This window comes from Labrus bergylta, chromosome 23, assembly GCF_963930695.1.
Source record: "Labrus bergylta chromosome 23, fLabBer1.1, whole genome shotgun sequence".
NCBI classification, from domain to species: Eukaryota; Metazoa; Chordata; class Actinopteri; order Labriformes; family Labridae; genus Labrus; species Labrus bergylta.
Genome location: NC_089217.1, coordinates 21,502,650 through 21,527,335, shown reverse-complemented (window position 1 = coordinate 21,527,335; position 24,686 = coordinate 21,502,650). Strand labels below are relative to the sequence as shown.

General features: G+C 39.6%; 1 long non-coding RNA gene across 1 annotated transcript in view; it reads left to right on the top strand.

Annotated features, from left to right (window-relative positions):
- LOC109987651 (uncharacterized) overlaps nt 1-22,322 on the top strand; it is a 59,658-nt gene extending 37,336 nt beyond the window's left edge. Inside the window, exon 3 of the long non-coding RNA XR_002278121.3 lies at nt 10,207-22,322. This is a non-coding gene — a long non-coding RNA (uncharacterized lncRNA). The remainder of the gene's footprint in view (nt 1-10,206) is intronic.
- The last annotated feature ends 2,364 nt before the right edge of the window (nt 22,323-24,686 follow it).

Below are 24,686 nucleotides of genomic sequence, written 5' to 3'. Positions count from 1 at the left end.
AACAGTTTAATACTGTTTTGACATTTGTCAAATGTCCACCTCTTTGCTCAACATCCACAGTCTCTACCTTTGACTGGAGTTGACAAACACACACACACACATCCTACACACTGGATTCAGAGACACATTAAATTGAGCAGTCGCAGCCTAACAACACCCTTGCAAAGGTCACGTCAGCTTCATCATCCTAATCATGGAAAACCATCGCTCCCTGTGATTTAGGGTTGCAGTAAAAGCATCACAACCCATCCAGCCACATCCCTGCCCATAAACGTATCCATGGCAACTGGGATGTCGGGCTGCCCTCTGCTGATGCATCTTTGGGATTCTCTGCGTGTCGCTGCAGGGCGACAAGTCAGGCGTAAAGAGTCGATTTAGCTGCGGCATCAGGGAGGCTCGCACATTAGCCGAGCGGAAATAGGAGCCAGCAAATACTTAGTGGGTGATTGGCTCCACAATAACAGAACACCCCCTTTGGCAGCTCGTCAAGCACTGCTATATGCATGCCATTACAAACAGGGGGCCATTAGCAGGCGGGGAGGCTTTGTGAAGCATGTCGCTGCTTCTTCAACCCCCCAGGGCTGTTTCTTAAGATGTGTATGATCAGCTGTATGCTCATCCCAGGTGGTTTTTTAAAGCAGTGTTTTCATTTGGGGAACAAAACATAGATTTAAAACATGTAGAAGAGAGCCCTCCAAAAGTCTGCTTACACCAAACCCCATTGCAAAAAGAAGCAGTTTAGGTCAGAACCTTACAACATGTATACACTCAGAGGATCAGACACAGATCTGACTCATTAACAAAACCTTTATTTCTCATTTCATATGTTGTTAACATTATGGTTTTTTTTGCATCCTTATAGCAGCTATTTGAGATTAAGATTTTGAACCATCTTTTTGCTTTAGGCAGTACTGAAAACTTGAGCTGCATTATAATGACTCCCTCACTGTAGAATAAAAAAATGTACTTTGTGATTTCTATGCCTCACGCAGCGCCGAGGAGCTCTGTATGCAAGTGTGCTGGATCTGCACAGAAGTGCTATTAATATTCAGTAAAAATGAAACTCAACCAGTGCTGGAATTAATTATTTTATCTGCACAGGGTGCAGAGATGTTTCTCTACACATATTCTTCTTCTTGGGTGAAAAGACTGTCAATTGCAATCTAGGAGTTCTAATTTTTTTAAATCTAAAATTAACACAAAATGCCTGCGGACACTTAAAGGCAACAGATTTTTAAGCGGCCAGAAGACCCTCAGATGCTAATTTTATTTTCTCATGGATTAACTGATCTCATCTGCTACAGCTTTTTGAATCAAGAACTTGTTTTTTTGTTAACTGAAATAACAAGCTGCTGCTTGGGTGTGAATGAAGTCGAAGCACATACCTGGAATACAGCGGCTGAATAAATGGGATATGACTGTAAATTCAAAAAAGATACACATAAATAAGGGAAGGGGGATTTCAAAACACATTTCCTTGCTGCTGCTCAGCTCGGATCAGTTTGTGCTTCACTGCACTGTCAAAATGAAAGAGAGCAAAAATCCTTCTCAGCTCCAGTTTGCATCTGCTCACATCTGACAAGCTGTATTCTACATGCTGACTTCATACCTTTAGGAAACAAGTGAATGTGTGAGCACTTGAAAGGCTCCTCAAGCTTGTTTCTGCAGCAGAATATATGCACATCCTTATCTCCTCTGATATGATAGAACATATGATAGGGAATTTGAATAAGCACCATATGCAATGGGTGCTAATACTCAATATGAAACAGCTCACGTTCTCCACCAATGAACAAGCTTCACTTGACATGTTTTCCTATTTGGTGGCAGTGATTCCTTATATCCAGCAAATCACCTGATCTATGAGGAGGACTCTATTACCTCAAATTTAGATTTTGGAGAATTAGCAAGGCTAATCCAATATCCAATATCCAATATCACAAACCTGACAGCTTTTGCCTTTCTGAGCAAACGGGAGTGAGAATGTCTCGTAACAAGGCTGCATCCGAGGCTCATTGGTAGTGTAGTATTTCAAGCTATCTGCTTTTTATAAATTGGTATAAAATCATGTACAGTTAAAATATCCCCCTCAGATTATTCTGATCAATAATTAGAGTTCAGGACAAAAAGCAGATTTTACAACTTTCTGTCAGCTGCCTTCTGTCCTCACCATTTGTCAATTCAGTGAAAAACTGTACCTACCCCTCAAGCTAAGCCTGGGCTACACCCTTTGGGGTTTCCCATGCAGATAATGCACTGGTGATAGAGTTACATGATTTGGATGAAAATCTCAGAAAGTGTGTGTTATGTTAAATTAGCGGCCTGCCCTGCTCGCTCCAGCAGCATGCTTGTCTCCTCTACCACACATGAAGAGTTGCACTAGCCCCCCCAGGAGGGTTTTTTTTTCTCCCCACTTTCACAGTTCTGCAGGCACCCGTGCTGACTGGCATCTGATTAGGCGAGCAGGGTGCCGTGCTCATGCGCTCGCCGCCAGACAGGCCACGCCACAGGCTGCATGCTAATTGTGGAGGCGTAGCAGGCATGAGACGACCTTGTGTGGTTAAAAAGAGGAAGGGAGGCGGGGAAGTGGTTGTGTTTAGCGTCTGGTGGGCAGGGGGGCTCAACTCTGCAAACCGCTTTAGTCTTGACCTTGTGTTGGAAAGTCAGCCAAGTCCAACCACTCGCTGGTTGGAAATTTAAAAGTCTCATTAAAGAAACATAAGCGCACAGCAGAGTGTAATAATATAGGTACCAAGCCCTTTATTTACTACGTGAGTTATACTGTATAACAGCTTTTAATGAGTATCTCAGTGAGTGACATTAATTTGCTGCTTATCATAAATTTACTACAATTTCAAAGCTTGTTCTCATGTTTGACAACTCATTAGGTTCAAGTCTTCAAGAGAAAGTCATATTGACAATACATTCTGACTGTAATTTATACACCCTCACCTTTTGTGACATTCATTTACAACATGCCTTTGCTGTGTTACAGTTTTAAGGTTTTGGTCTCCTTAAAATGGACTTCTTAGTTCCACAGAGACGATTCCACATATACTGAGCCCAATCAGGAAGTATTGTGTAAAAGTATCATGACACTTAACTAATGGAGCAGGTCTGAAGCAAAATCATTTTGATGTACGCTAACTACGGCTGCACGGCTTTTCCTTTTAACATCACAATAGCAAAGTGCGCATGTGCAATGATCACAAACTAATAGCCTGGAACACGTCCGGTGGGACATTGTTGATACTTGGTTCAAAACTAAACCAACATGAACTGGCTGCTGTGCATGCACTGAATCATGACTGTAAAGAAGCACAGGTCAGCTGGATACTCCAGTCGGATGCTCAGTTACAGACTCCTGTTACCAGTGGCACATTGTCCAGGTACTAGTTAATGCATTGGTCACATACATGGAGAAGACGTCCTGCCAGTGTTTACTTTAAGTTTCTACACCTGCAGAGAAATGTTGTGAGTCATGTGAAGCATAAGATGCTGAACCTTTGTTATAAAAAGAAGATACTGGGATAATCATTACCATATATTTGAACCTTCTAAGAAATGGTTGATGACAAGGAACAGCTGCAACACATGTCTATTTGTAATGCTTGTTAGAAACATGTTGCTCCTCTATACTGCTACTTCTGTGTCCATGTCACATAGCCACTGTTTGAGGTAAAAGCAGGAGAAGAGTTTTTATTTATTTTTTAGCAGACTAATATAATTTTAAAAAATGACAGTGTTAGTTATATGTATGTACATTAAGACATATTTATACTGGGTTTTTTTTCTTTATTTTTACATGTTGGACAATATATATCATGTCAGAATAGATTTCACAATGTCAGTTTTTTCCAGTATTATGCAGGGATCAAACATGAATCCACCAGGAAAGAAAAAAATGTTGTTTAATGGGAAAGAAACCAGAACCAGTACCAGGATCATTGGTGGAAAACCGTCTACCACAACTGGCTGGCCTTAGAAGATGGGCTAAAAGGAGATTCTGAGTGAGAAGGCGGTCCAATCCTGCTCACCACTTGTTTATGTCAAAGTCTGAACCCGGGCTGGATCCGTGATTTCATCATAACCTCTCCAGTCCAATAACACAAACATGTTTGGCAGATCACTCACACCTGACAGGTTTCTCTCAACAGCTAAACTGGAAAAGTCCTGCAGGTTAAACACCAATCAATGACAGGACATGTTAACACTTGGACAGAGAGGTCAAAAACAGCCCACACAGTTGAACCAATTAAAGTGATCGATGGCCTGTCACAAGAAAATAACGCTTTAGTGTCTTTTTAATACCTGAAACTTAATTTAGTTCCTTCCAATAAAGAGTATAAAGCTTGTATTGTGTGAGAGAGAGAGAAAGAGAGCGAGAGTGTTCTATCTCTTTTAGTGCCATTAGTTCCTCCCTGCCACTCATTGATAAAGAGGCGCTGCCATCAGCCAAAGCAGCCATCTCCTTCAGTCCTCATTAAAATGTCGTCATATTAAAAAATAATTTCAGGGCCTTTGCTGATGAGCGTTTTATTGCCTTCATGAAAATGTTCTCACTTCGGAGTCGACGGGAGAGAGAAAAGCTTGAGTAATGAAAGCAGGAGGGGAGAGGAAGAAGGACAGAGGAGATAAGGATTATTGGCTGCATATGTGGGAGGATGGTTTCGATATTTACATGATTAATTAAAAAAAAATCTTCTCAGCCCTACGTAAACATGCTCTCTTTACAGTTAAGTGTGTACACATGCAAGAGAGGAGGAGCCTTTCTCCTGCTCAGTGACCTGAACATATATATAATAATATCATCTTTATGCAACTCTGAGAAGGAGGTTCAATGTCAAAAGTTTAATGGAAGTTCTTCAGTCAAGAGCAAAGACAGTTAGCACTGTTACCTCCTTGAATGTCATCAAATGAGAAGCAAAGTTTATGTCAATTCTAGTGTTGGTGCATGGAAAACAATTTTTCTATTTGATTAAACTATAGAATCATTACCTCACTCTTTTTCTCTTTTTGATCATCCTATTTTGCGATGTTAGCCAAAAGCTCATTTTCAACAGCTCAAGACAAAACTTTCATTCTCAATACTGGACTTTTTTTTATATACAGGGTGCTGATTCTCTCTTTTTCATAAACATAAGATATGTGACCAATGGCCATGTTCTATTTTTGTAAACTAGAATAAAGGACAAATACACATTATGACAGTATATAACACCACATACAAATGTAATAGTTTTTAATGCCTTTAGAGAGACAGGGCAGTGGAGAGAGAGAGGGGAACAACCACAGACTGTAAATATGAACGACAAAAAGTGATGTCAGCCATCTGTTACTGCAGGGGGCTCCAGAGGTTCATCGGCAGCAGTCTCCATGTTGGAAATCCTGTCTCAGCCTAACTTTGAGTCAACCTAACGACAGACTGAGAGCTGGAGCTGAGGCGGGTTTTAAACTTCCTGACAAACCGTTACACCGCAGCCACCTGTCAATCATCTACGAGCCTAACTTTGGATATGTTATGTTTGTATGGTTTACAAAATATTGTAAAATATATATATATATATATATATATATATATATATATATATATATATATAATATATTATCCCCCCCGACAGTGTGTGCCAGTGATGACAATAACTAATCAGACCTATTCCGTTTTATGTACCACGCTATAAACATGTTTATTTATGCTTTTTTACCAGTCAAATGTCAGACTTCCTGTGTTCCTGGAGCCAGCCTCTAGTGGAGATTCGAGGAACTGCAGGATTCTGCACTTCCACGTAGGCTTAATTTTTCAAGACCGGAGGTGTTCGCTTGGGAACAACAGATCGGACTTGAACCAAGGCCGCCCGCCTGGAGGATAACACCCTCCATACATCGGGTGCATCAACCACTACACCAAATGTACCTGTTTAATCAAAAGATATTGATTATTAAGATCCATCAACTTAGATTTAAAAAAAAGGGAGAGACATCTTACTACTGTATAATATAAGTAATAATATAATAACCATATAATAATGATAATAAAAACATGCATGTGTACAAAAACAATATAAAGATTAAAATGTAATTAAAGCCATGCTACAAAAGGCAATGTGCCAAAAAGTGCAACAATTAGCAAAACAGCCGCAATTATACCAGTCACATGTCGCCCTGGAAAAGCGAGCACAGAGTTAATTTTCTCTCTAGCTCCAAAAATGCTTCTATAAGCACTTTCTGAGGCAGAGACGTGTGATATGGAAAAAGCAATCTTCTAACAAACCCCTGTGTTCAAGGAACAGCAGAAACTCTGAGGGAGTAAAAAAGGTTAGTGAAGGGAGGGAATTACACACTTGAAAATGATCTCATGAAAGCCTATCAGTGACACCAGAAGCCACTGATTCAGTACGTCGCACAAAGCGCTCAATAGAGTGAATATCAGAGGATCAAAAAGCACTATATTGGATTAAATGGACATTGACTCTTATTGTCCATCTGTTACCCGCTCCTTTCAGCATTTCCCTTTTGCTGATTTGTCTCAGAGATAATAAAAAACCATTAATTTCTACATATATTTGCAGTAAAAGCTGAAGAGAAAACGGGTGGTGTGAAGTGCACACTGCTCCTGCTGCACATCCATCCAGAATGTAAATTTAATGCCACCATATGCTGATGTTTTCAGGCTGCAGCGTTGACTAAGTGACTCTGTTTTGTCTGATGAAAAAGTCAAACTTTTCTCATCATTTGTTATCTTGCAGAACACATTCACTCGCTCTCTCTCTCTCTCTCTCTCTCTCTCTCTCTCTCTCTCTCTTCCTCTCTCTCTTCCTCTCTCTCTCTCTCTCTCTCTCTCTCTTTCTCTCTCTCTCTCTCTCTCTCTCTCTTTCTCTCTCTTCTCTCTCTCTCTTGGACTGATAATCAAGTTTCTATTCAAACAGGAGCAGAAACAACATCAGCACAGTGTAGATTCTATGTTATTTCCCTGAGCTGTGTGTTTTCCTTATGAGATATTTTAATTGTAAATAGAAACTTAATCTATTAATGTGGGTAAAAAAAAAGAAGTGAATTAAGAGAGGAAATGAAACCACAAATGAACAGACTGAGCACACAACACACCGCTCCTATGAGTACATTAACGTCCCAGCAGAATATACACATAACAACTTGATTGGCCTCCGGGGATATAATATCTACACTTTAATTTCAGATAGCAAGTAAGCTTATCCTGTTACAAGCCATTACAAGAGTTTAATGCCAGCCGCTGTGTTTGTTATGCTCTCATTTTATACACTCGCTTCTAAGGATTTGAGATGAAAAGATCTCTGTTATTTGGGTTACAGCGAGAGTTTCTTTTCTTGCAAAATTTACTCGCATAATTAAAAAATAATCTGTTAAAAATAACTCTGCTGCTTATTCAATGATTCAGGAGAAAGTTGCATAGACAGAAAGTAGATGGAACTAATTGCTTGGAGTGTTATACTTTAAGATGTTTTTTCCACCCTGCATCACTGAGGCTGCTGGACAGAAGCATTTGTTTCCTGTACGGCTCTGGGCTTGCTCTCTCGCTCTAGTCAGACTGTTGCTCAGGACTCTTGAGTTCTGTGGTTGTAATACAGACAGAAGGTGCCAAACTGATGTGCGGTCATTACTCATCCCGTTGCATACTGAGAGCTGCACAGAATTAGAAAACAAGCTCAAATGAGTCAACAAGACAAGCCAGGGGTGGAAGAAGAATCCAGACCTTTTGAGCTATAAGTTACATTATTACAGATATTATAGACACCTCGACACATGCATTGTCAAGTTGATATGCTTCTTTTGCAGGAAAGAGTCTATAATTGATCTATACAGACAGGAAGTTAGTTACCTACTGTAAGTGCAGTTGTGCTTTCTGTTAGAGGTGCCTTTCCTTGAGATTAGAAAACAAGATAAATCTGAGGGGTCATGCAGATTAATATGGGAATGAAGTTTACCAAAATCTTTTTTTTCTCTTCCCTCTGTTTGTTCTTCTCAAATGTTCATAGGTCTCTTGCACTTGCATTAAATTCGTTGTTTCAAGGCCTTTGGCTTGAGAGGCTGTTCCCCGTATTCAGAGGCAAAGTCCTCGATGCACCCCATGGTTCGTCTCCTAACTGCAGCGCCTTCCCTCCCCATCCCCTCCTACTCCTGTTCCTATTAAGTATGCAGCAGTGTTCAGAGTTTAAATGTCTAATTATAGTGTAAACACAGTTGTTAATATCTTCTTGAGATCTCGACTTCTTCATCTCAAAGCTGCAAACACTCCATAACAAATGGCAGCATGGCTATTGTTTTGTTTTATAGATAGACAGAAAACTCAAACACATTCTTACTGCTAATGTGTCCTGATACATACTGCCTTCCAGGGGGAATGATGTTCATTTGTGACATCCTCATTTCATATTCTCACCAGTTGGCCGACGCCTCAGATTTGAGGTGTAATATGGGCCTGCCAAATCAGCGGTAGCCCCATTACTCATCCCCCTCTGTGCCGTCTCCTGGCTGGTGCTCCGGCTCTAATGCAGATTACAGGGATATATGAGGGCTATTGTGTTCGCTGCAGGGTGGAAACGATCACAGGCAACCACATCCCTCTCTGATGCGTCCCTCTACATCTGTTCCCCCCCCTACGTAAGCCTATCTCCAGATCCATCAGAGGCCCCCCCCACGACCCTACTCGCCCGCCCTTATCGGATCTGAGGCGGACTAATCTATCGCACATCAATTATATATGCTATGTGTAAGAAACTCTCACTATATCATCTCTGGGTCCTCAGAGACAGTGTTTAGTAAAGTGATTAGTAGCTTTAGTTTAAGTGTTAAATGGTCCATTTGTGATACATAAACGCAGGCCTCCATTGGAGAAGAAGAATGCTTCTTGAATAATGTTTTTCTCTTAATGATAGTATGGGTTGAACTTTCATTAGTGCTCGCAGAAATGATTAAAAGTAGAGAAAATTCCAAAAGTCCAGACTCTTTTATAGCCTTTTGGGTGGAAATCCACACAGGTGTCAACCCTCATAATCCATAACCATTTTTTTTCCTGCTGCAAGACAATCCAACATGATAAACAAGCCTGAGGTTTCACAACCTAGCTATTTGCTAAGGTGTTATTAGCTGCAGTTTTAGACCAAGGTAGTGTATCCTCATCCCACAGCACTTCTCTTAAACTTACATTTACTCTTCTTATACGTTTTAGTCTTTTTAAGTATACAGGTGAAATACTAGGTACTTTCATTTCAACAGTCACACACACATTGATCTGCTAATATCTGACACTCCAACACTCTGCCTGGTGTCTCCTTTGTCATATCTGTCATTTTCATTTAAATATGTTTATGCAGCCTAGAAAATCTATCTATTTATTTATTTGTTTAAGTCTGCATTGTTCTCCCTCCAAAATACCACTGCAACTTCAAATCATTTCCAACTTGCTGCCCGACAGAGACACAGAGGTATTATTCAAACATCCAATCTATTCTGTGACCATAACGCGTCCAAAAAAACCCACATTTAATCTTTATGCAAGTCTGTCCTCATGTGTTGTGTAAATAGAGCATTCATCATCTCATCGGGCTTCTTACTGACTGTTTGAGTGATCTGTCTCTCAAACTGCTCCTCTCCCGGGCAGCCCCATCCATCACTTTCTCAATGAAGATGTCACAGCCCATTGTGTGGACTGTTATCCAAACGCTTTCAGATGATAAATTAAAAGCTAAACTTTATTTTTTGTTTTGGTTCATAAGGACGGCTGGTTCTTTTTTTCAATATGTGTACAGAATCTTCACACACGCCAGCAGCCATATGTTTCATTTAGGTTTTCCACCTACTGTCAACAATTTTCACCTCAGCGGAGATGTTAGCAGGTGCAGCAATGTGCTCACCATTAACTTTTCATCAGGCAGAGTAAAGTGCACCAGTCATCACAAGTAGACGCTGCTCGACATGGGACCTGACTGGTGGGAGGTTAATGGCTGGTTTTTGTTGTGTGAGAAGAAGCAACGGAAAACTTTTGAAAAGGCCAACGTGTTCTGAGATCGATGGCAATCAGAGTGTGTTTGTTATGAGTCGGCAAACAAAAGATAATTACCCTTAATTAACTGAAAAAGCCATAAGATTGACTCATTAAATAACCAAACAGGTTCATGTCTGAATGTACCTGACGTCTCTCTCTCTTCTTCTCTTCTGTGTTCGCTGCAGGATCCTCGCAGGATCCTCGCAGGACTTGATGTGACGCAGGGAGGCCTGATCTGACATTTGGATTCAAAGTGCAGACAAAAATCCAGAGGATCACATTCGAGCCCACGCACATACACACACGCTCGCTCATCATACTTTCTTCAGTAAGAAATCTCCTCCATCACTTTTGTCCCTCTGTTACATGTTCTGTCACTGAACCACCAGGTAGACTAAGGAACATCAACTACTCATTTTCATCATTTTGCAGGTGAGGTGAATTAATAAATCTGTGATATGTGAAGAAAAAAGTAGAAGAAATCCATCCTATTCCTCCATAAAAGTACAAAAGCATCTAAAGGCTTGCTCCAACAGTATTTTGTTGTGCATTTCCTCTACAGTAACAATAAAGATCATTTATCAAATTATCAAATAGATGTAGGCTCATGTAGTTGTGTTATCATATATTATATCATGGTCTTCACCCCTAAAATCTTAATTTGCATCCTTATATAAACTGGATATTTCAGTGTCTCATAATCACAGCTTTTAGTATGACATGTGGAGGAAGTTCTTTGGTCTACTTAAGAAAAAAAGGATCTTATCACAGTCTAAAAAATATTGTTTTACGTCCTTAATTGGAAATATTCCACCGTTAAAAAGTGTATATAATGAAAAGTGATTTTAAAGCCTGAAAAGTAAAAGTATTTTTGCTTAAAAAAAGTAATTAATCTCTCCTATTTTCAATTTGAAATGTAAAACCTGCTGTCATTAACAAGTCTATAAATAAGGGATTGATGATATTCCATATCTCTCAGTTTGGCATCTTGAGATAGTGGATTTGAGTTTCTTGTGTGACCTGCGAGCTCCTCCCTGAGGGTGGAGGGGGTCGAGCAGGGTAGTCGGTCACTGAAGTTGGACTTCAGAACAGACAGACACAGCTGAGTGCTTCTCTCTGCTTAAATACACAATCTTTTTTACTACTTTATTGGAACATATTGTTTTTATGATGATTACGTTCTTTTTAAAGTAAAATCTTCATCTGAAATCACAATCTGCTTCTTCACATAACTATTAGTTTCATATTTCTTTTATAATCTTGCATAACCTACACAAATAGAAAACCTTTCTCTGGCTTTAAATGGTTTTTTTTTCAGGTTTATATTTTAACTACACCGTTACAGCCAATAAATGTTGCTTTCTGTGCCGATTTCTAACATCATTCTTAACACAAAAATCCTGTTTTATTCCAAGTATCTGCAACCTGAGCGTGGCACTGCGACCTTTTTCAGTTCTAATTAGTGAGATTAAATGTAATCTGTTACCTCACTGTTCTCCTCTCATAAGGCCTAAGATCTGTGTCAGCCCACCACCTTCCTCCTCCACCTTACCACCCTCAGTGCACCATAGTTGCGTTATTAAACTTGCATAAGATCATTAGCATACAAAGCAGGAAACCTACCATGGCGCATTCATACATATTTATCTGCCTGACTTGTGCATGCGTAAACCGGCGCTGTAACCCCGACTACACACAGTCATGACTGCTTCTCAATTGCAGGAAAACACGATTTTTTACTAGAAGTTAATTTAGACTTAAAGGGTAGATATTTATTGGTGCAACATCTTAAGAAGGAGCAGCTTGTATTTGCCCCAAACTACACATTAAAAAACATGTGCCACTGCATGTAAGACACAAATGTGTGTGTGTGTGTGTGTGCGTGTGTGTGTGTGTGTGTGTGTGTGTGTGTGTGTGTGTGTGTGTGTGTGTGTGTGTGTGTGTGTGTGTGTGTGGAAACAGAGCAGATGGAGTTTGGTTAGGTTCATCAGAGCAGTTTGCTTCCAGCATATCAAATATTTTCTGCACACAGAGGAATTTCAGAGTCTGCCAACGCCTGCAATACTGCTGTACACAGCAGCACATAATCAAACAGAGAGAAAGACAAACAGAGAGCATGCACTTAAAAATACCTGTTTCACCTGTGGGCTATCTCTGCTTTTAAATCTGCTCCTCTTTCTCCCTCCTTCCTTCCACTTCCTCTGCTCCACCTCGCTTTTCTCCAGCTCTTCTCCCTCTCAGAGATCACTTCCTGGTGAGAACACAACCCCTCCTTTACTCTCATGCAGCACGGGACTCCTTATCTGTGTTAATAAGGATTAATTAATCTCATTTCCTCCTTCCTCCTTCCTTCTCTACCTCCCCCCTGTGAGATTGCTGTTGTGTCTTATGGCTTTTTATTCCTACGTGATTGGTAGATGGGTTCATGTAGGAGTAGAAGCCACTAAACACGCGGCGAGTTCTCAACGCGCTGGCCAGCCTCCTGTGGATGTGACAGCTGCCATGTTCACATCAGTGTCCTGCCCGTTATCAGGAAGGAGCCCACAATAGAAACAGAGTAATCACTGCAGAGTTGGCTCCTGCTTCTTTTTTAGACCAGATTTTGAATGTGGAGAGGCTGGAACATGACTTAATGAAATGCTTGTTTTACTTAACTGAACAATAGATTTCAGGACAATAGAGCAGAATGGACATCATTATTGGTCAGGGAAAATCCTAAATAGCGAACAAGACCTACTTTTTAAGAAGATTTCCCACCTGCATGCAGGTGTCGTAGCCCCAGGGTCGTAGCACAAAACTGGAGCTGGAAAGTTCTTAAAATAGAGCTCAGGAGGAAATGAAATAACTTTCTGTGGAAGGTCATAAACGTTGTTGAAGTATGTGTGAGTCTGTGCAAAGTAGGAAAAAGAGTGGAAACATAACAAACCTTCACCTAGGATACTGTAGGACACTTTCACAACCTGTCAGTGTGGATTAAAAACACTGCATCTGAATTTGTAGAATAGATATTATTATTGCCATGCTCTTGCTGTTTTGTGAAAATGATGCATGTCCAGCATAACTACACAGGAAGAAAGCTCTGTGGCCAAGTATTCGTCAGATTTTATTTTGTATTTTCCCTCATGAACTATCCATATTCAGATGATTTTGCGAGTTCATCCTTGTTTTTGTTTAGTCCACATTTGGATCTTCTTCTCCACCAACCACTGAGAGGAATAGCTTGCTCTTTAGCTTCTAAATGCTCCACTACATTATTACCACTCACCAGATTTTCCTTTTTAGTGCTGTCTGATGTTTGCTGCTATACAGGCTGTATTGTCTATTGGTTTAGCTTTTAGAATGAAAACAGCAGCTTGCTGAGAGGAAACCAAAAAGTAAGATGAGGTGATGGAATCAAAAAGAAAATGTATTCTACATTGATAGTTAACCTAAGATATTTACCATAGCATCTCTAGACTTTTCTCTACCCATATAAAGACATTTTTTATTTAGCTCAATCAGGAATTCCCAACAATTTTATACTAACCAATAGGGCTGGGGTGTTAACTGAAATTACTTTGTTATCTTCCTATGAGCATTCACAATAAACAAATTGAGGAAGTCTGAAGTTAAAGCAATACAATAAATGATTTCATGCTTTCTCACTCAGAATGTGTCCATTTGGCCTGAGTAGAATGATCATGCTTTCACACTGTTTCAATGCAGTCAGATGAATCTTAAAGGAAGAATATGTGATTTTTTGATCCGGCAGATGTCGCCCTTGAGCACCAGCATGAAACCAAAACAACTTGTGCTGCATTGTTGTGTTAGCATGCTAATGCTAGTGATCTTTATCATGCTCGTATCTTCACACTGCATGTAAATTTACCTGAAATGAGCGTGATCTAGAAACACAGTTAAGCAGTGAGTACAGTATGTTATTCTTCTTTTCTCTAGTCCCTCAATTAAACTACTTTTATACACGAGGGGAGGAGTCAGCCGGCTGTCCAGGCGATGTAAACAAACTGAAGATAGGACTCTGAAAACTCTGAAAACATCACAGACAGTGGGACTCGGGTGTTACACCCATTGTAGACAGTCATGACTCACAGAGTTATTTTCAGAGGATATACGGTACTTGATTTCTGCGTACTCTTCCATTAACCAGTTGAGCCCATAATATTTATCTACTGTTTATCGTATCGGATAATTTTATCACAGATTCTCACCGATATTACTCGATTTTATTCACCAGTCAAACAGCTGTATTACACTAGCAGTTATCTTTCTGGCTGTCACCAGCAGAGGGCGCTATATGGATTAAAACAAGCATCATCACTCTGCAGAGTGTCGAGCGGTGATGCACTTACATGCTCAGTTACATTCCAGTTGAGTGACGGTATTGACTTCATGATATATCCACAAGTGTTTGGTAACTGCGTTTGTCTACTGTATATATCTCTACAGACATAAAATAGATCTTAGAAAGAAATCTGCGTATATATCAGTATCAGATTTTTTTTCCCCTCCCAAATATCAATATCATTATCGTGCCCAAACATCACATATAGGTCTTGCCCTAGTTATCAGCTCCCCACTGATTGATTGGTTTCAATTTAGTGTTTTTAAAAAATAAATTAAAAAGTTTTTTTGGACTATTTTGGATTTAGAAGGATCTGTTAGTAATGTGTAAAAAATCTGAAATAGCCGATAGACATAGAAACAGTCACTTATAATACCCCCATTTTCATTTGGGTTTTTTGCTCTTCATTTTGTTCTCACAATGTTGAACATCGTTTATACACATCCCATGCAGCCTAACTACTACAGGTTATGTTGTCTTCTGGTGGTGACATCACATCCATGTTAGTTTCTCTCTTGATAGGACTGTCGAGACAAAAGCCTGAGACCTGAAACTCGGCTCACAAATGAAGCCTCATAAATCCCTGTTCACTCATAAATGAGGTCCGGGACATTTTGTCTGGCTCCAATCGCTTAATAATGGTAACTTTCTGCCTGAAGTGAACTCTGTGTCAACCAATTAAGCAGGACATTCAAATGATCCTGCTCCTGTTGGGTCCACTCGGGCGCTCTGGGGTTTAGGTTTTAAATGTCAACCTCGTGTTTGTGTTTGCTGCTCGCTCTCACATTCTTAATAAAGCTTAAATGTGCTGTTGTCTGAAACCTGAATTATTAATCCCAGGATATTACAAGAATTTGACACATGCTTGCAATTGTGTGACATTACTTCTGCGCTCGATATGAAGCGGATAATTATTCAAGATTAAACTGCAAGAGATTCAGTCTGCTGAGGTTTAATGATTAATTCAAGGCTGTAAGTTGTTGTGATCTAATATTCAGTGGGCGGGATGGGAAGTTTCTTTAGCTTGCATTATGGGTTTAATTTATTTTTCAGGTTCCAACTCCTACATAGGTTTATTTTTTTGCATTCTTCATAGAGACACAAGGAGGTCTGAGAGAATAGCAGAGCAGCAGAGACGATTTAGAGGAGGCTGAGAAAGGATTGGATACACGGGCCAGTGGGGGAATCTAAAGGTGGGAATAAACTAACAAGAGGTTTGAATTATTAAAGACAGTACTGGTACATGAAGGTAGCATCCTCTGTTTTACCAGAGGGTGTGGTCTCTATTCTGAATCAGGTAAAAATTCAGAAAATCATCAGAATCAGAGTAATGGGATTTTCATCTGACAGCTGCAGTAATGCCTTGCGTGTGTGTGTGTGTAGTAGGTTTAATGTACCAATGTTGTGCTACTGTATCCAACCCCCCCGCAGGCTACACTTTTTTCCCCTCCTGTAATAAATAATGCTCCTTTGTGTTCTCAGCTTCATTTGTTCCCCTGTTGTAACGTCTGCTCAATAAATAATGAATCAACCTGCTGCATAGCACTCCTTTCATTTGTCTGTCAAACATTGATTTTTTTTTTTTTGTTTGTGCTTTGAATGCCACACACACACACACACACACACACACACACACACACACACACACACACACACACACACACACACACGTTCAGGTCTCAGGTCTTAAAAAGGTATTTTTTTGTAATTTGGGCTGTTTAAGAGGAATCTCTCTCTTAAGAGGAATCTCTCTCTGGATCTAAAAAAAGCGGTGCAAACAGAAAGACAGCAGCAGGAAAACACATGCATAATTATTAGTAAAAGAAACATAAAATAAGCTTCATTATGTAGCAATGTCAGTAATAAATGCAAGGTACTGTAATACCTAATTAGTGCATTTACAAACTGCCTATCACTCTCATAATTGCTCATATTAGGTCTGATAAAAGCCATGAAATTGCCATACATAACTGCACAAATGCATACTGATGATAAAATAGTCATATTTGCAGCACCATGTAATCCCATAAAATGTGTCTCAGCATGTGATCTGAAGGATTGTTTAGGGTGAATCTGATGCAGAGGATGACATGCAGAGGCACAGCGTGATTCTTTCACTTTCTTTCGCTCTGAGATTTTTGGGCAGTGCTCTCTCGCCTACACACACCAGCTGGCTGTTGTCTGGGGGAATCGCCTCAGCCATCTTTTTTCTGATGAAATCAGAGGAAATCCACAGGCAGCCAAAGGCAGACCACATATCCTTTCTTTTTTCTTTTTTTTAACTCCTACTCTATTCAATAATTCTCAGTGATGGGCCTCTCCTTTGAGCACTGGCACCACTCCTCACTCTAATTAGCGAAAGGCAAAGAGGCCCTCTTGTTTGTTGGCACGCAGGCGGTAATTGGATAATCCCTGAAATTTGGGCGACTGCACAAAAGGGAATCTGTAATTAAACCAGAAAGTCTGTCAAATATTGACACAGATGAGTCCTGCAAAGTATAGATATAGAGGATGAGTCAACAAAACAAGGTTGTATAAAATTCCTCAAAGTTTTATCCACAAGGGCAAAATATAAAGTTTAGCTTCTCTAATAACAGATAGTCAAATTCATCTGGATATTAATATGAACATTGCATAATCTCTTTGTTTAATTATCTTAAAATCCAAAATTTACCTTGTCCCCTCATGTTCCTTTATGTCTCCCTTCCTAATTTACTTAGTGAGGGTCAGCTTTCAGATGGATTCACCAGGTTGGGACGTTTCATGAAAACAACTTTTCAAGTGTGTGTCATTGAATATAATGGGTTTTGTTCCAAAATGACAAAAGCAACAGCTGTACCTAAGAGCCTATAGAAATGACTCAAACACTATTGCCTTGTTTTGAGTATAAAGTGCATTTCTAGTAATGATATGTAGCACATTGTGAGTACCCAGATGGTTTGCTCATTAAGTTAAGTATGAAATGCCCGACCCTTCATGCCTTCAATGGCTGCCATTTTGGCTACATAGCAGAAGCAGAGGACTCGTGGCAGGCACACCTGAAATGAGGATAAACAACATAAAGTAAAAGTTACATCATGTTAAATTGATTCATTCATTTCATCAACAATGCTCTGCCTGGTTGCAATTCACAAATTAATATCATAAAACTTAAAAGCCTGTCACAGTTTAAGGCCCGGTCCCTTTTACTAGCATGGTGTTGCCTCATCGTTTTTATTAATGAAGGCAGTTCATGCATTGAGTGTTGATTAGTGTGCAGATCAAACATGAATAAGGAGGTTGTCTCCCTCTCTCCCTCACAGTGCAGAAGGATGGACAGCTGTCTTACAATGGGAGATGATTTGAAATTTTAAAAAATGTAAAAAATGTTTTGATATCCTACTTTTGTTATATTATTTCAATATTCTTCCCGTTGTATATTTATGATTTGATAGTATTTCCCATCTTTGCTGTGCTTGAGTTGAGTTTGAAAATAATGAAAGGCCTGTCTCGTATTGAAGGCAGGATCCTTTTATAGACTGAAGGAAATAAAAGCCTGGGCTATTAATTGAAGTTATTAAGCAATTCAGAAGGTGTTCATAATTTGAGTGACTACTACAGTACAAATGCTTATATATATTATATACATATTAACATTTAAAGACAGTAACTCTGTGACTGCTGGTTAAAGCACAATGATAATAAAAGATAAATGCTAGCTGAAGAATGCCAACACTCTTATTTTGAAAAAAGACAGTCAAATGAACTACGAGTTTATTGTGTTAGCCAATGGAGATAGCTTGTACTAAAGATAGGTATCTATTTTAAGAATAACTGCTTTGAAACTAAAAACTGTCTTCAGAACAGTAGCCTGAGTTTAGAGAAATGGAACGATCTTATTGAAAAAGCGAAAGTAATGGAGCAGTTAACGTATCAAATCAGAGCCACAAATGGGAGAGCTATGTAGAAAGTAGGGGTGAAAGGTCATAAAGATGATGCACCACAACTTAATTAAAAAAAACAAAAAAAGTATTGTCTTTTTTAAATGTACGCACAGTAAATAGATGTTTTATATATATCGAGAGAAGTCAACAACCAAACACAGGGAGCACACTTTTTATATTTCTATATTTATTTATTTTGTTATGATTTGTAAACAGTCGACTATCAGTTACTTTTTTATTGCTAGTATTTCTTGTATCTTTAAATATGCTTTCACAATGATTTATGTATGAATGAATCATGTATTATGTCTAAGACATTTTTTAATTTGACTGTTTATCTAACATGAATTTTTACTTCCTTGCTTCATACTGTATCTACTTGAACTTAATCTCAAGTTATCGGTCCCAGTTGTGGAACGGGGGGTCGTACCATGGGCAGCAGGGTTTTTGTTTTATCTTGTGTGTTTGTTTGTTTGTTTGTTTGTTTGTTTGTTGTTGCTTATTTATATACTAGTGTTATTATTTTTTAAGTGGGATGGTTTACATACCCATGACATATGAATTTGAACTGGTGTTTTGATGTTACTGGTTTGTTTGATTGTTTTGATTTTGTTTTTATAGTATGCTTTACGTATGTCTTTTTGTTTTGTCACATTGGTGTTTTACTTTTGGAAAAATAAAGTACAAAAAAAAAAAAGAATGCCAACAGTGGCAGTACAAAAGCTAATATTTAGCATAAATGCAGTGCAGTCTATTGTGCACACCTTCCTTTTGCTCATAAGGTGGTACATGTGTTTTAGTTTCTTTTTCAGTCTTAAGCCAAACTACTGAACTGATTTCTTTTACATGTTGATGGGCCAAGAGAGTAAAAGGATTGCCATAGTTCCAACAGTTTGTCCTCAGGAGACCATCAACATATGCTCAGATTTCTGGTGTCAAACTATCCAACAATGGTTGAGACATCTAGAAGTGCACCAAAGTCTTGTGGCGACCCCTAATCAGAGCCTAAAATCCTGTAGAGCACAAAAACTTCACTCCTTGTCTTTGCTAACTTGCCTGAGCAGAAGCCGACATGACATTTCAGAGAAGATCTCGCACAGTATGACCTGTAGAAGTCCCATTGTTACACCAGTGTGCTGACTTCCACAGATTTCTCTCAACATCTCACTAAAAACCATCACAATGAGACGTCTCCTCTCACAGAGTCCACTTAATAAGAGTGTAGCGTCAGCGTTCTGGCTGCAATCACGGTGCTTAGGACTCTTTAATGATATGTTAATGGGTTGGCTGTATTACCTCTCAGCTGCCCAAACAACATTAAACACCCTGCGGCTGATTAATCCGGCATCCACAAAAACACCCAATTAGAGGGAAAATGTTTGAACCAAGTTCTGCCAACGACTTAAGAGCAAAACAGACATGCAATAAAAGAAACAACACATTCTCCACGGATCCAAATAAATGCAGACGATAGGCGAAGCTTGTGGATCAATTAATTTCTGCTTTACACTGAAAAAAAACCCAATATTTATTATACTTCAGACAGAAGGATTGTGCTTTTACACTGTATAATGATATATCTTACAAATGAATGTGTTATCTGGTGGATATAGTTAGTTTAAGAAAGAAAGGTATTGTATTATCATATTTCATTTTCTGCAGCTTAAATGCTGAACACAGTATCTCTTCTATGGCTTAGAGGTAAAGGAGTGAAACTCTTTAAAGAGCTACATGTTCACCTGTGTGCCTTCCTTCCATAGCTCCATAACGTGCGATAGGATAGTTTATAAACTCTGACAGTTTGGTCACATGTAGCTTAGAGAATTTGAAGGATGGTTAAATGTGTGTATTTTCTTCCAGATATAAGTGACTTGTTTAGTTTAGTTTATGTGCTTGCTCTTTTTGCAATGTTAGCTCAATAACCCTACTTGCTTGCCTCTCATAATGGTGTTATAGTGACACTGAGTAGCTACAGGATGTCGTTGCTTAAAGACCATTCAGTAAATAATGTGAATTAAGTATCTATACTTAACTGACAGCCCTTACCTTAATGTTGTGTGTGAAAAAATGTTTTTCATACCCCGCTGTATGTTAAAAGCAGCCATTACAATCTTACTACAGAAGCCTTTTGATTTCATTTGATCCACCATATTTGCACAGCTGCTATTGTCCTCCCACATCTTAAGTCAGTTCATTTAATTTCATTCCAGCTAAAATAATATTTAATACAGTATTTTTATTTATTTTAAAAGATTTTTGTTTGGGTGTTTTGTGCCTTTATTGTAGAGACAGGACAGTGGATAGAGCCAGAAATCAGGGAGAGAGAGAGTGGGAACAACATGCTGGAAAGTAGCCACAGGTCAGACTTGAACCCAGGCCGCCCGCCTGGAGGACAGCGGGCTCCACACATGGGGTGCACGCACCAATCAATGCACCACCAGCGCCCTTGAAGCACTTTGAATTGCCTTGTTGTTGAAATGTGCTGTGTAAATAAACTTGCCTTGCCTTGCCTTGCCTTAATACAGTATTTTAATTACAAAATGTTAGGATTGATGAGATGATGTGTTGTGAACAGGTGGAAAAGTCACTAATAACGTTAATAAAGACAACACGCTACATACTTGCACATCTATGTGCCTTTCTATTTGATATCTCAGCCAGTCTCAGGCTCTGATCCTGAAGCCAGTAACACTTTGCTCAAGGGCACAGTGCCAAATCACACAGCTGTTGATGAACACTTGGTGTTAACCTTTGACCTTTAGTTACATAATGCTCTGTCTAACCAGCAGGCTGTTCTGCCTACTCACTGCTACACTGTCTGCGTCAAAGTCAGACATTTGCAAAGCTGTAAAAACATGCACCAATTCATTACATATATTTGTTTATTCTTTATTGTAAACCCTAAAAAAATCGAAAAAGGAAAATATTATCAAAGCAATGACATCCTGCACAGTTGCTTAAAATGAACAATCGGAATTTCAGACTTTGGCTGTTTTCGAAACTGCATACTATATTACTGGTACATACTGATTTGGCCAAAATGCAGTATGCAGTATGTGAACAACTGCGAGATCTGCACTATGCCAAAAATACCAGGATGTCATACTGATTCGGGAAAATTGTACAGTATGCATCGGACCAGTCTACCTCGCGTACTGTTTCCCACAATGCAAAGTGCTAGGTCAGAGATCAAAATGCCGGAGCACAGCTGTTTGAACTCGTCGGTGGCGGTGACTGAATATCTTGCCACATTATGAACCAATAACAAATATGACATGTTCATATATTTATAAGTCTTACCACCTCGGATTTTCCTGCTTTGTAGACTGTACAGTGCATGTGCCACAGCTGGACAAGCAGCTGCAATTACAGGGTCCTTGGCTTGCTCTATTACTACAAATTATTCACAGCTGAGTAAAACCAGTTTAACCGGGACCAAGCATACTGCAAAATAACTGACGACTGGCAGTCATACTACATACTACTGTTGAACTCAGTATGCAGTATACAGTATATACTGCATACTGATTTAGATAGTAGTATGTAGTATACGGTTTCGAAAACAGCCTATGTCATGGCTCTCTCACTCTGGCTCCCTCCTGATTGAGGTTCATTCCTTTCACCTGCTCTCACCTGCACACCAGCTCTCCATCTCCTCATCAACTCAGCAGTATATATACCCCGGCTCTCCAGCCACTCATCACCAGATTGTTGTTTCAACTATTGCAGTAGACTACGTCGCAGGCTAATTAAGAGTTTGAAAAAAAAAAAAAAAACATTGAAATAAATATTTTTGTGCTTGTTTTGGTTTTTTGAGTCTCATCCTGTTTTTCCTTTGCTTCAGGATCACCATTCAGCCACCTGCCTCCCTGCTCAGCCATCTGCATCAACCTGCTCTCTGGACTCAAAACTGCTCAGCCACACTCACACCCCTACTCTGGTCTGGTCAGTCTTCGTCCCCTTCACTCTGCTAACCTCCGGAATCTTCAACCCATCTTCATCTCCATTTGCCACAATAAACCTCATTACCAATCAACCCCTCTGTTTATGTGTCCTGCATCTGGGTCCTAAATTCACTGGTCGTAACAGACTTTTAATGAAAAAAAAAAATCACTTATGAACATTACCATTGTGTCAAATATGATTAATACATGACACTTCAAAAACAACTCCCTGCACAGTAAAGATCTCGTCAGCACATGGTGTGTAAGTTAATATTAAAGTGCAACATCTGAAGTCAAGCTCACAAGGGGGTCATTCATTGTCAAACAGTCAAGTGTTGACAAAGTACCTTTTTATTCCATAGAGGAGAGTAAATCCTGTTCCTGATAAACCTACAGCTCCAGTAGCAGTAGGATGAAGAATCCATAGTCAGGTTGAGAACATTTTGTCCTTGAGTTCTGAGTTGCTCACACTTAGGTTACTACTTTATGCTCAAGTTTGTACATCAAGAAGAAAGTGTTCTACAAGTCTCTCTGTGTTTTCAGAGGAATAAAGCAAGATTCTTCAGAAGTAGAATCCCTTACATGGTGTTTTGAGGAACATTGTAATCTCCCTTATGTGTTTAGTTTTTTGAAGGCTTTGAATCATTCAAAGGTGGATAAGGGTGTTTTTTTGTCACAATACTGACTCAACAAGGTGTTATCCGTTAAACTAATTATGTGATCTACAAATCCAACAAACAATTTTTTTGAACCAGCCATGTGGGCTTTCCATAACAGGAGAGGTACGGGTGTCATTAACAACTTTTAGAATGAGTCAAACCATAAGGGTGAGCTCTGTGCTTCTCCTGCTTTAACAGGTAAAAGAAGGCTGGATGTTAACCTCCACACTCACACACTCTGAGACACTTTCCCGCTGAGTGAATGAGAGTTTAGTGCTGTCCCTCTATGGGATTGTCAAGTGCTTGAGGGCTCTGTTCCCAGCCCTTCATATTACGCTCTTTCTGTGTGTTCATAGCGAGCTTATAGACATGAAGGACGTGAACGTCTAACGCCCACTAAATGTAAACAAACGTTCATGTATTGAAGCATTAGCTATTCTGTGAAGTTCAAAATAAAAAATGGAATCAAAGCAAACATGGGCAAAGCAAACAGAAAACCTAAATCATTTTTAATTGAAAATATGAAGCCAAGATTTTAACTTTTGTGGTTATTTAAAGCATGATTGAAGAGTTGTTTTTTTGTTTTTCACTCTTTTATTCAAAAATTAATAATAACTATTTTTTTCTGACTTGAAAGTTAGCTAAATATATATAAAAAAAACTGTAGTGAAATAAATAATGTGGTATTCTGATTGAATGGTTATGCTTATAATATGAGTTCAATATTTACTGGAGAGATGTTTCCTCTTCTCTTGTCATTAAAGGGTTGGTGTCAGATAGTCACATCAAATTTACCTACGTTACAGTGGAAAGTAAAAACTTCCTTTTAAGAGGCAGAAATCTTGGGCAAATCCAGGCTCATGGCGAGCAGCCATCTACCGAACGTGCGCCAGGCTTGAAAATGGAAAAGGGTGAGATGGGATGTGCAAACTGACAGCAAACATGAGGCTTTTGGAGCAGTTTTCAGATGTCAAAGAAATGTACCACTCTTAAAGGGATACTTCACCCATCTGCATTAATCTTTGTATCATTAGAAACCTGATAGTATTTTTGAATGGTCGTGCATCCCGCCCTCATTTTCCCCTGAGACAGGAAATCTTTGTATTTTTCTAACCCCCAGTTAACATATACTCCGTGCGCGCCGCGGTCCGTCGCACTAAGTTGTTCTTAGCTGCCACTCTAGTCTATCATTGTAGTCTATGGTTCACACAGGGTGCGCTGCGGTCCGTCTCCGGCGCGTGTCACCGACGGCACTACGCTCTGCTTCGTTTCAAATATGCAGCGAGTCTATTTTCACCGGAGTACGCTTCAGGCACGCGTCAAGCAGGACAGAATATGACAGCCCGGACAGGAAGTCAGACAAGGAAATGCACAGAGCATCCGGTCAATTTCAAAATAAAACACAATATACGGACTCGCGATCGTATTTTCCATCACTTTATCAACATTATGTAAAAACAGGCACCGAATGAACAACAATGCATCCTCAGAAAGACAAAGCAACATGTTGTTTGCATGTTTTTCTCTTTATTCCCGCGGGATCTTGTAGTTCTCGTAGTGTCATGGGTACGCTCCGCTGCGCTGACGCCCCAGAAACAGATCCAGTGTGAATGGGCGCAAGCCTTCTGACGGAGCAAAACCATGGCGCTGACGGACCGCGGTGCGCACGGAGTAAGTGTGACTTGCGGGTGAGTCTGAAAAGGAGCTTCCAGTGAGACAAAATGACGATTTTTGCATCACTGGAAGCTGTGGTTAGCGGGGTGAAACTACAACGCTAGTTCCTCATATTTTCGACCA